Source organism: Mus caroli, unplaced genomic scaffold (genome assembly GCF_978045245.1).
Source record: "Mus caroli unplaced genomic scaffold, Mus_caroli_1 scaffold_5, whole genome shotgun sequence".
NCBI lineage: Eukaryota > Metazoa > Chordata > Mammalia > Rodentia > Muridae > Mus > Mus caroli.
Window position 1 is genome coordinate 17,878,107 of NW_028227260.1, and position 10,540 is coordinate 17,888,646.

Consider the following 10,540-nt stretch of genomic DNA (forward strand, 5'->3'; position numbering starts at 1 on the left):
ACGGAAACAGGCAACCTCAGGAAAAAGGAAGTAGTGGGCAGGGAGACCCTCCATAATGCACCAGAGGTGTGGGAAGAAAGAGACTCTCAGGAATCAAAGGGAGGGATCTATGAAGAAATGCCTGACAGTAGGGAAAGTGAACTTTATAGATCATATCTCCACCAGCAAGAAAGGGAATCAAGTGAGGGATGGGGTAGCTATCCCACAGTCACATTTCTGACCCAAAATTCTTCCTGTCTGAAAGACAAGGATGAAAATGGAGAGGAGCCTCAGGAAAAATCCAGCAACAGGCCCAAAGTGGGATCCAGCTCAAAGGGAAGTCCCAAGGCCTGACACTATTACTGAGACTATGGAGTGCTCACAAAATGGGACCTATCATGACTGCCATCTGAATGACCCAACAAGCAGCAGAAAAAGTCAGATGCAGATATTTGCACCCAACCAATGGACAGAATCAGATAATACCTGATGTTGAATTAGGGAAGGCTGAAAGAAGCTGAGGAGAAAAGGCAATCTTGTACAAGGACCAGCAATCACAATTAATTTGGACCTCTGAGATATCTCAAATACTGGACCACCAAAGACAGGATACACCAGTTGTTATGAGGCCCCTAACATACATACATTAGAGGACTTCACAGTCTGTGTTCATTCAGAGATGATGCACCTCACCCTCATGAGACTGGAGACCTTAGGGAGTTTAGATTTGATATAAGATAGCTGGATGGATTATGGGGAGAGTGGGAATCCAGAGTGAGGTGCACACCCAGGAGACTATAAAAAGAATGACCCATACATCCAAGGAGAACTCTGGGGTCCCTTTCATTCTGTTGATGGAACTGAGTGTGTCTATTTAGATAAACACTGCATTTTTTTCTTTTTTTTTTTTCTGAAGCTGGTGCTTCTGTCTTTGTGTTAATATACAACTTAAATTTTTTGATGCACAGCTTCACATCCTTTGTGTCTTTCAGTATTGGATTCTTGCTTTTGCACATGCTCAGAACACTAGTAGTTACTTTATGTCAGTAACCATCACATCTCGGTTACTTTCAAAACTGGGCAGGAGACTGCCACATTTGCTCTCCCTTTCTTGGACCTCTACCTGACACCTTTGTTTGACTTTCTTCTCTCTTCCACTGTCATTTATGTTTTGCCTTTCTTCTGGTTTTCTTTGAAGTTCATACTTTATCCATTACAACAATAAATTAGACAATACCCTTGGACAAAATAACCTCACTGGATTTTCCTTAAAAAATCTTTACTCTGACTGCCATACCTGCACAGGAATTCCCTGACTACAGCCTTGTCTATCTGGAGCTGCTTATGTCAAGTTTTTTTTTTTTTATTATAGCAACTAATCAAATATCTAATACAGTGGTTTTGGGGAAAAGACAGTCAAAGACCAGGATTCATGGAGAGTAAATATATACACAGCACAACACACTCTCAGAAGCTCACCATGCTGAAGAATGTGAACAAAAGTACTCAGGAAGACAGCCATGACTGTGTTAAGGGTTCCACAAAGGTGGCTTACGGATTATTCCTTTCTACCTGTTGATTCTTTGTATGGAGCAGGGTAAAGGTAAAATAACTTGGCCAGCTTGTAGTCAGCTGAGCAGGCAGTCATTGCCCACATTAATATGCTTGTGAGAATTAAATGAAAACTTTAGAGAACAATGTAAGTTTAAATCATCAATATCCACCAACACAGGAGAGAAAGATATCGTAAGATACTACATCTAAACTGAGGTGGCACAGCCATTTCTTCCAGAAACAATGAGAGACATGAAGCCAGAAAAACTGTTTGACCCATTTCAAGCAAATTCAAGCTGAATGCTGAAACCACTGTCATTCAATCTCTCACTTTTGGGTTTTGGTGTCTGCTTGTTGCATTCTTGAGGACATTCTGCATTATAATTCATTTTGTGTCCTTTCATGAGAAAATTATGTTTGCCTATTTCTATGACAATTCTAAGACTAACTTTATCTGGCCCTACTTGCAAGTCTTCCTTATGCCCTTGAGATGGCTAGATGAGGTCATTAATCAAGGAACAATCTTGGGGTTTCTGACACAGAGCAAACACAAACAGTGCAATTGGTATAGGATTAACACAGAAAATTGACAAACCCTTATAGGCCATAACATTAATTTAGAGATTCAAGACCTGCCTCTCCATCACACTTGAAGATCTCTAAAAGCATAGTTTAAAGGTTGAGGGTCTTACAGGGTATATTCCATAGAGCAATAGAATTCAGTAAATAAGAGAAATCAATGAAAATAAATTTTTCCTACTTATAGTGTAGATAGTGAAACATATAATAAAAGAAATTAGATATTTCTATTTGCTATTCATAAAAAGACTCATTCAGGTAATTTCTGGATTGCTGGGGTACTTTAAAACTGGAAAACTGCTGACCTAAACAGAAGCTGTTATATAATACATTTGGTTGAAATGGAAGAGACAATCTTTAGTGTCTTTAAATTGGAGGCATAGTACTGATAATAACAATAAAATATGTTCTCCTTATATTTTTCAACTGTGGCTGAATTTATAACCCTGGACATGTAATAAAACACATCAAACACATAATCTCTACGTTTGAATACTCATTAGTCTCACTTTGTTTTCTGAAACCTGTATTAATAAACTGATTGCTAGTCAGTCAGAGCTGCAGAAACAATCTAATGCTAGTCAGTTAGAGATGTGAGATTCCCTGAAATATAATCTCCTTATGCTCTCCCTTGTTTTGCTGACTCTTTGTCTCCTCTGCTGAAGTAAAACATTGGCATCCTCCACATCTCTCTAGTTTGGAAAGGATATTTCATTATTTCTCTTGGAGCACTTGTCTACTCTTTGGTACTAAGTGGATCCATGGCATTATTTTGGACATAACAGTATTTAGTCTAGTGCTCTAACCTTCTGAGAGCTTCTATATACATGAATCACGCCCACATCCTACCCATTTTTCCCTACATGGAACACTTCTCTGCATCAGAATACTTTGGGAATGTCTGGGAATTTCAGAAAATTCCATTGAGAGGAGTCTTCACAGCACTAAGAATACCCAGTGAACTCTTTGTCTCCTTTTATTCAGGAAGAAGAACTTTCAGCAGTGGTAACAGGCTGCAAGTTCTGTTCTGCATTCAGTACAAATTAGGTGTTAAGTGTGCCCAGTCTGATGCATACGTAAATACTTTGGTGGTATTTTAAATTTAAAAACAAAACTCTAACATAGTTTTGGTTCCTTGATTTATACCTGAACATGTCGTCTTAGAAGGCACAGTTTAGGATGTGAAGACCTTTAAGGAAGACAGCACATTCAATGGGAAGAAGAAGATAAAAGCTTCACACATAGCCTGAAAATCATTGTGATATTTTATTTTCTCTGAGAAAAAAATTACAGGAGTACTGTGGTGTGTAGGAGACTTTGTCAGGGAGTCTCCAGGCACATTTGGCAAACACCAGCACACTCATTTATGGACATCCCATCACCTTTTTGGAAGCATGCTGGGCATTCAGCTTCCTCTGAACTTTCAGTGACCTTATCTCATAGAGGAACATAATCACACCAAAGAGTGACAGAGTGGTTGTGAAGAGCCCCATTGGAAACACATGAGTGCTGTGTTTTTTAATCAAGGCTTCTTTCTTAACTGGAAACGTTGGTGGGAAGTCAAGGGTGGTGTTGCCATAGAGATCTACTACATGGTTCCAGGTCACAGAAATAATAGTACAAAGGCTGCTGAGGATCAGAATTAAGACAGAGCACTTGTAGCACACTATCTGAATCTCAGAGACTGATACTTTGAGTATGCTGACCCTAAGGGCTGCTGAGCTAAAAATCACAACAACAGGTTTTATCAACATTGCCAGTAATATCAGGTTCCGTGCATATTGAAATTCAGGTGAAATTGTCCAGGTCGAGTTGACAGGGCTGTGTACCAGAATTATGGTCTCAGTATCAGAGAAGTTAAATTCCCAATGGTAGTAAGCTTCCCAAAGTCCGATATAAACAAGCTGGACAACATTATTATCAAATTCCCAGAGGCGCCAGTATTTGCTGTTTGCAAGAATTATTCCAAACCCCGAAGATAATAGGCTGCAAAGAAAGCCAGTCACTCTGAAGATCCACTCCTTCACCCCTGCAAATCTGAAGATGAGAGAGTACAATTATAGAATCAACCAGGTACACAAGTGTGGAAAACTGATTGAGTCATAGTATATAGTAATGAAGTACTCATTCTATGCCCCTGTAATCTGAATGCTGTATTTAATTGAGCTATACACATGTAGGCTTCTATACACTAGTTAATTATGAGTCAGAAGACTTATGATCTATGATTGTGGCAGGCATCTCCATTGTAAGATATTTGGACAATGATTTCTGACTATCCTTCAAATTTTACTATGTTGTTTATTATCCATTTCAATACTTAAATTTTTTTGTTAAATAAAAGTTTGAATTATCCTTTAAGGTGTTGGTGTTTATTATGTTTAGGAGTTCCCTCGTGGAATTTTTAGGGTCACTTATATATAGTATCATATCATTTGCAAATAGTGATATTTTGACTTCTTCCTTTCTAATTTCTATCGCCTTGATCTCCTTTTGTTGTCTAATTTCTCTAGCTAGGACTTCAATTACTATATTGAATAGGTAGGAAGAAAGTGGATAACCTTGTCTAGTCCCTGATTTTATTGGAAATGTTTCAAGATTCTCTCCATTTAGTTTTATGTTAGCTCCTGGCTTGCAGTATATTGCTTTTATTATGTTTAGGTATGGGCCTTGAATTCCTTATCTTTCCAAATGTTTATCATGAATTGGTGTTGGGTTTTGTCAAATGATTTCTCAGCATCTAATGAGATGAACATGTGGTTTTTGTCTTTGAGTTTGTTTCTATAGTGGATTACGTTGATGGATTTCCATATATTAAAGCATCCCTGGGATGAAGCCTACTTGATCATGATGGTTGATCCTTTGACGTGTTCTTGGATTTGGTTTGTGAGAATTTTATTGTGTATTTTTGCATCAATATTCATAAGGGAAATTGGTCTGAAGTTCTCTTTCTTTGTTGGGTATTTATGTGGTTTAGGTATCAGAGTAATTGTGGTTTTATAGAATGAATTGGGTAGAGGACCTTCTGTTTCTGTTTTGTGGAATAGTTTGAGGAGAATTGGAATTAGGTCTTCTTTGAAGGTCTGATAGAACACTGCACTAAACTCAAGTGGTCCTGGGCATTTTTGGATGGGAGACTATTAATGACTGCTTCTATTTCTTTAGGGGATATGGGACTGTTTAGGTCATTAATCTGATTCTGATTTAATTTTGGTACCTAGTATCTGTCTAGGAATTTTTTCTGTTCATACAGGTTTTCCAGTTTTGTTCTGTAGAGCCCTTTGTAGTAGGATCAGATGATGCCTTGGATTTCCTCGTGTTCTGTTGTTATGTCTCCCTTTTCATTTCTGATTTTGTTAATTAGGATACTGTCCCTGTGCCCTCTAGTTAGTCAGGCTAAGGTTTTATCTTTTTGATTTTCTCAAAGATATAGCTCCTGGTTTGGTTGATTCTTTGAATAGTTCTTTTTGTTTCCACTTGGTTGATTTCAGCCCTGAGTATGATGTTTTCCTACCATCTATTCCAATTTTGTGAGTTTCTTTCCTTTTGTTCTAAAGTGTTGCTTATTGCAGATCTCTTTGAGAGAAAAAAAAACGAAACAAAACAAAACAAAACAAAACAAAAAAAAACAAAACAAAAACCAAAAAAACCCATAAAAATTTCAGTGAGTATTCCAAAAAGAGGAATGCTCAACTAATTTTAGTTGATTATTGTATAATCCTTAAAAGAGCACTTTAATATCTGTATAACCCTTGAGGCAAAAAGACAAAAGAAAAATTATTCACTTAGTGTGCCCATTACATCAAGTAAAAGCATACCTGACTTTTTTAAATATCTAAAGATATGATCATGATGAAACTACAGGTATATTAAGTAGATCAAGGAGAAGACACTGTCATAATTCTATAGATATTATCCTAATAGGTGAGAATTTCTGTGGAATAATATGTATAATATTTCATAATTAAAATCCACGTGAATGCAAGCTTAAATTTCTATTCATAACTAGTTTCCTGTAAAACTTCATAGTAGGATGCTGATATCCAACTATATATGAGGTAGTTAGTTGAATTGCTACATCTTCAAAACTATTATAACTATGTAAAAGATGAGGAATAATGGATATGTACACTCTGTATCCACTTCTTATTCAATATTGAACTTTGTGAAGGTTGACTTCATTGTGTTGCAACATATAATGGATCTAGAGGGTTCTTGCTGAGCTAATATCATCTTTGACTGAAAAGTAATACTTCATATTCTTACTATGAAAACTCTTATTTAGATCTTCCAATTCAGGTCTAAGAATATACTAAAATAAAATTGAGAAATTTCTATTGAGAAGATATCCTGATGTGTTCTTTAAGAGAAAAGAAAACGGAAAGACCTTCAGTGATTCCAGAATGTGCATAACATCATTGGCATTACACATGCAGAAGACTGAGGGGTCTGTACTAGGGAATCTCCTTTCAAGGAGAGAGTAATTGTCAGCTAACCACCATTCCAAAGTCTCCTGCAGAATGTGCTTTCTAAACAGGTCAAGAGAGTAAAAGTACTACATGGGAAATATAATAAACATGATGGGCTTGCCATTGATGGAAATCGATTGGGAATCAACATAAGCTCTTCCTTGTCAAGGCATATCTGAAATAGGAGACTGCAGTACCCCTATGCTTTGAAGGAGAAATGAAAGTAGGATGTAGAACAATTTTGTGGCAGACAACTTAGCTAGCTTGTCAGGATGTGGTACTGTTCTTGTCTGAGAGATGGGTAGATATGAGCTTTTTTTAAAGAACCAAATAGACAGCCTTCATATATCATATTTTACCTTTTAGTTTTGAGGGTATAGAAATCCATTTGGAGGATGACAATATCAGTAGTCTTCTGAGTCACTGGAAATATCAAAGAGAGAGAGAGTCACAAGTAGTGCTAAAGAAACTAAATGGAAGATGTTTTGTTAGGCTCATGCTAACTGTTCATAACAAAGTCTTGCTTTCTGTTGGACTCGCACAGATAGTTGCATTAATAGCTGATGGTTTGCTTATCTTGAACCTACTTAAAACCCCTCAGGATAGTAGAGACACTCCAATGTTACCCACACTGTTATCAGTCTCATTTAATATATAGGGAATAACACAGAGTCAGGAATTCACAAGTACAGCATCAGTTAGTTATACAGTGCAGGGCATGAAGACAAAGAATTCACATATTGGGCTTCTGACACTAATGATATTCAGGAATATTTATTCAAGTGAAACTAATGTCTAACAGTAGCCTAACCTATATGCCAGAGGCCTTCTTTGGTGTTCTCTGTATTAAGATAGTAAAGAATAATGAAAGGCACGTGGAAGTATACAATTCTTACCTTTTTATGTCTCTTCTAGGAAGTTCAAATATTAGTGACTACCAACCATAAGGGAAATAAGAATGTACACATTCTTATGTTTCCATGACTACTAGAATTAGGTGATAGGTCTTGAGCAATGACCAAGTTCAAATGGGCACACATGAATTGCACAGTGAAGTCTCTCAAATTAGTTAAAAATACATGCAGTATTTAGTAATGGGTCAAATAGCCTATTTGATTTAAAATGACCCTGTTAAAATTATTTTTGGTAGTTCACTTGACCACATGTTCAATTAACTAAAATTCAAATGATTGAACAAATTTGTTAATGATTTTTTAATTAAATCATTTGCAGTACAATGACACACTTCTAATGAAGACTCTCCAAATGAAATTATAAGCGCATAATACCCAAGTTTGTACGTAAGAAGATCCAGTGTAAACCTGGAACAGACATTGTGCTGGCATCATGTATAAAGGTCTTGGATGCATGATTCTCATCTTTTCTGCATGCTCTTACTCTGGCAATCATATCTATTCCTATAGTAGGATTAAAGCTTACTTCTTATTGATTCTGGAATATACTGAAGACAAGCTGAAAAATCTAGCTTGTTGATGGAACAACTACTCTATTCATGGACCTTCCGTTTATACAGCCATTATTGGAAGTGCTTGACCACACTTTGCATGACATTATAATAATTTGTCTTTATAAATATATAGATAGATAGGCAGGCTCTATGTGGCTGTCGACTAGGTCAATGAGTTGCTTGCATTTATTATTGTTAGCAGCCTCTTTCTGCATGCCACAAAGAGGCAATTCCCTAGGAGAGTGAAGCCCAGAAGAAAAAAAAAAGGACTTTTTCAGCAGGATCCTAGGTTTGGCTTTCAGTTTTCAAGTGAATTTGTTCTTACACTCAGTTAGGGCTCTGTTCACTATGGAGTTGATCCATAGTCCTGAAAATTTCTTTTGACACAGCCTGAATTATATCTAACTTTGAAATTTCTTCCACAAATAAATTAGTCTACATAGTTAAGTTTTGCATTTTTCATATTTTCTAGATACAATCACAATTCAGCCAGGTCTTTGCCAGCATATAAGATAACTGACAACTCTCCCTTTTCCACTTTGAGTTCTTGATCCTCTTTGAATCCTCATGAGCACCTTCATTCTCATTTCTCTCATCTTGCTGCCATTACATCCTCCCCACAGAATATCCAGTTAAACTGTTTTACAGCTATTACATGCTTTTCTGTGATACATATCCCAATAAGTCCAGAATTTTTCCAAGAACCAAATCTAAAAACTTATGAAGTGCATCACCAGATTATTCATATTAAGAGTGAAGAATTCTCCAAATATCAATATTCTATATATCTTATGTTTTTCAATTCTGTGACAAAGGTGTAAATATTTGGATGGTCTTGGGTCAATTTGAGGGTACAGTAACAGCTCTGAAAGTAGACTGTAAGAATCATGGTGTTTCTATTCACTATGTATTTACTCTCTAACATGCATTACACCTTCTCCTCAAACATCTTTGACACTTAATTTCTCTATTGAATGATTAGAAATTCATGGTCCATGACTGTCTGACACAATACCTACTATTTCTTTAGCTATAGGCTAGACATTTCATGGGCAGAGAACTATTACTGTCTATGCTACTATAGGCTTCTTCTTTTTGTGTAGTCTGACACCACTGCCAAAGGAATGACGTCACCAATATTTAGCATAGATTTTTGTACTTCAGTTAATCTAAACTAAATATTATCTCACAAACATGCCCAGAAGTCTGATAATTCCAGGACAATAAATCCTGTCATCAGCCTCAATTTATTATCAAAACAGTTCCTGAACTTACCTCTGTGCTCAGAGGAGGCTGAATATAATGGCTTTAAAATGCATCATGCTTCTCCTGTTTCACCTAAGCCATAAAACAAGCAAACAATCAAGAGGCATGTAGTGGTGGCTGACAACTGCTATCCAAATATTCTGTACCCAAGTCAGAAATATTATCACAAGCTCAAACACAGCCTGCTGCCCATGAAATGTCTAGCCTATACCTAAAGAAATAGTAGGAATTGTGTCAGACAGTCATGGACCATGAATTTCTAATCATTCAATAGAGAAATTAAGTGTCAAAGATGTTTGAGGAGAAGGTGTAATGCATGTTAGCAATGATTTTGGTTGAATGAAAATACCTTGTAGTGATTTTGGATGCACTGAAAGAAACAAGATCTGAGACCTATATCTGTTTGGGTTGTTTGGGGAGTTTAATAATTCCCTTTACTTTACAAACTACAGGATCATGTGTAACAGTGTGAAAGCATAGTCAAAGCAAATTTTGAGGTTAAGTTGATAACAGAGGCCTACATTAAAGACTGCATCCTATAAGACTGATCTCATTGTTTCTAGAAAGAGAATGATAGAGGGCAAGCTCCCTTAAGGATGTACAAAAAGAAAATGTTGATTCTAGTAAACTTCATGTGAAATGTAGTGATGGGTGATCCATCCCAATGATAAACTATGAGCTTCTTCTGCAAATGCTGGTGCTAATCCCAAGACCCAGTTCAACCACCCTCAAATAACAGGTTCCAATTGCTTTCTCCGTTAAACAATTTTGTATATACAAAACTTCTGTTTATCTGAATTGCTGTTAAAAAAAAAAGTTGTCTGTAACATCTTCTCAATCTGTTTGTGTTAACTTCTGTTAAACTTGTCTGCTCCATTGTGTAAATGTACCATAATTTCTGTATCCATTCCTCTGTTGAGGGGCATCTGGGTTCTTTCCAGCTTCTGGCTATTATAAATAAGGCTGCTATGAACATAGTGGAGCATGTGTCCTTTTTACCGGTTGGAACATCTTCTGGATATATGCCCAGGAGAGGTATTGCTGGATCCTCCGGTAGTACTATGTCCAATTTTCTGAGGAACCGCCAGACTGATTTCCAGAGTGGTTGTACAAGCTTGCAATCCCACCAACAATGGAGGAGTGTTCCTCTTTCTCCACATCCTCGCCAGCATCTGCTGTCACCTGAATTTTTGATCTTAGCCATTCTGACTGGTGTGAGGTGGAA

At 36.8% G+C, this 10,540-nt stretch overlaps 1 pseudogene; it reads right to left on the reverse strand.

Moving 5' to 3' along the window:
• Positions 1-3,384: 3,384 nt before the first annotated feature.
• LOC110288870 (uncharacterized) lies at positions 3,385-7,538 on the reverse strand (annotated as a pseudogene).
• Positions 7,539-10,540: the final 3,002 nt, after the last annotated feature.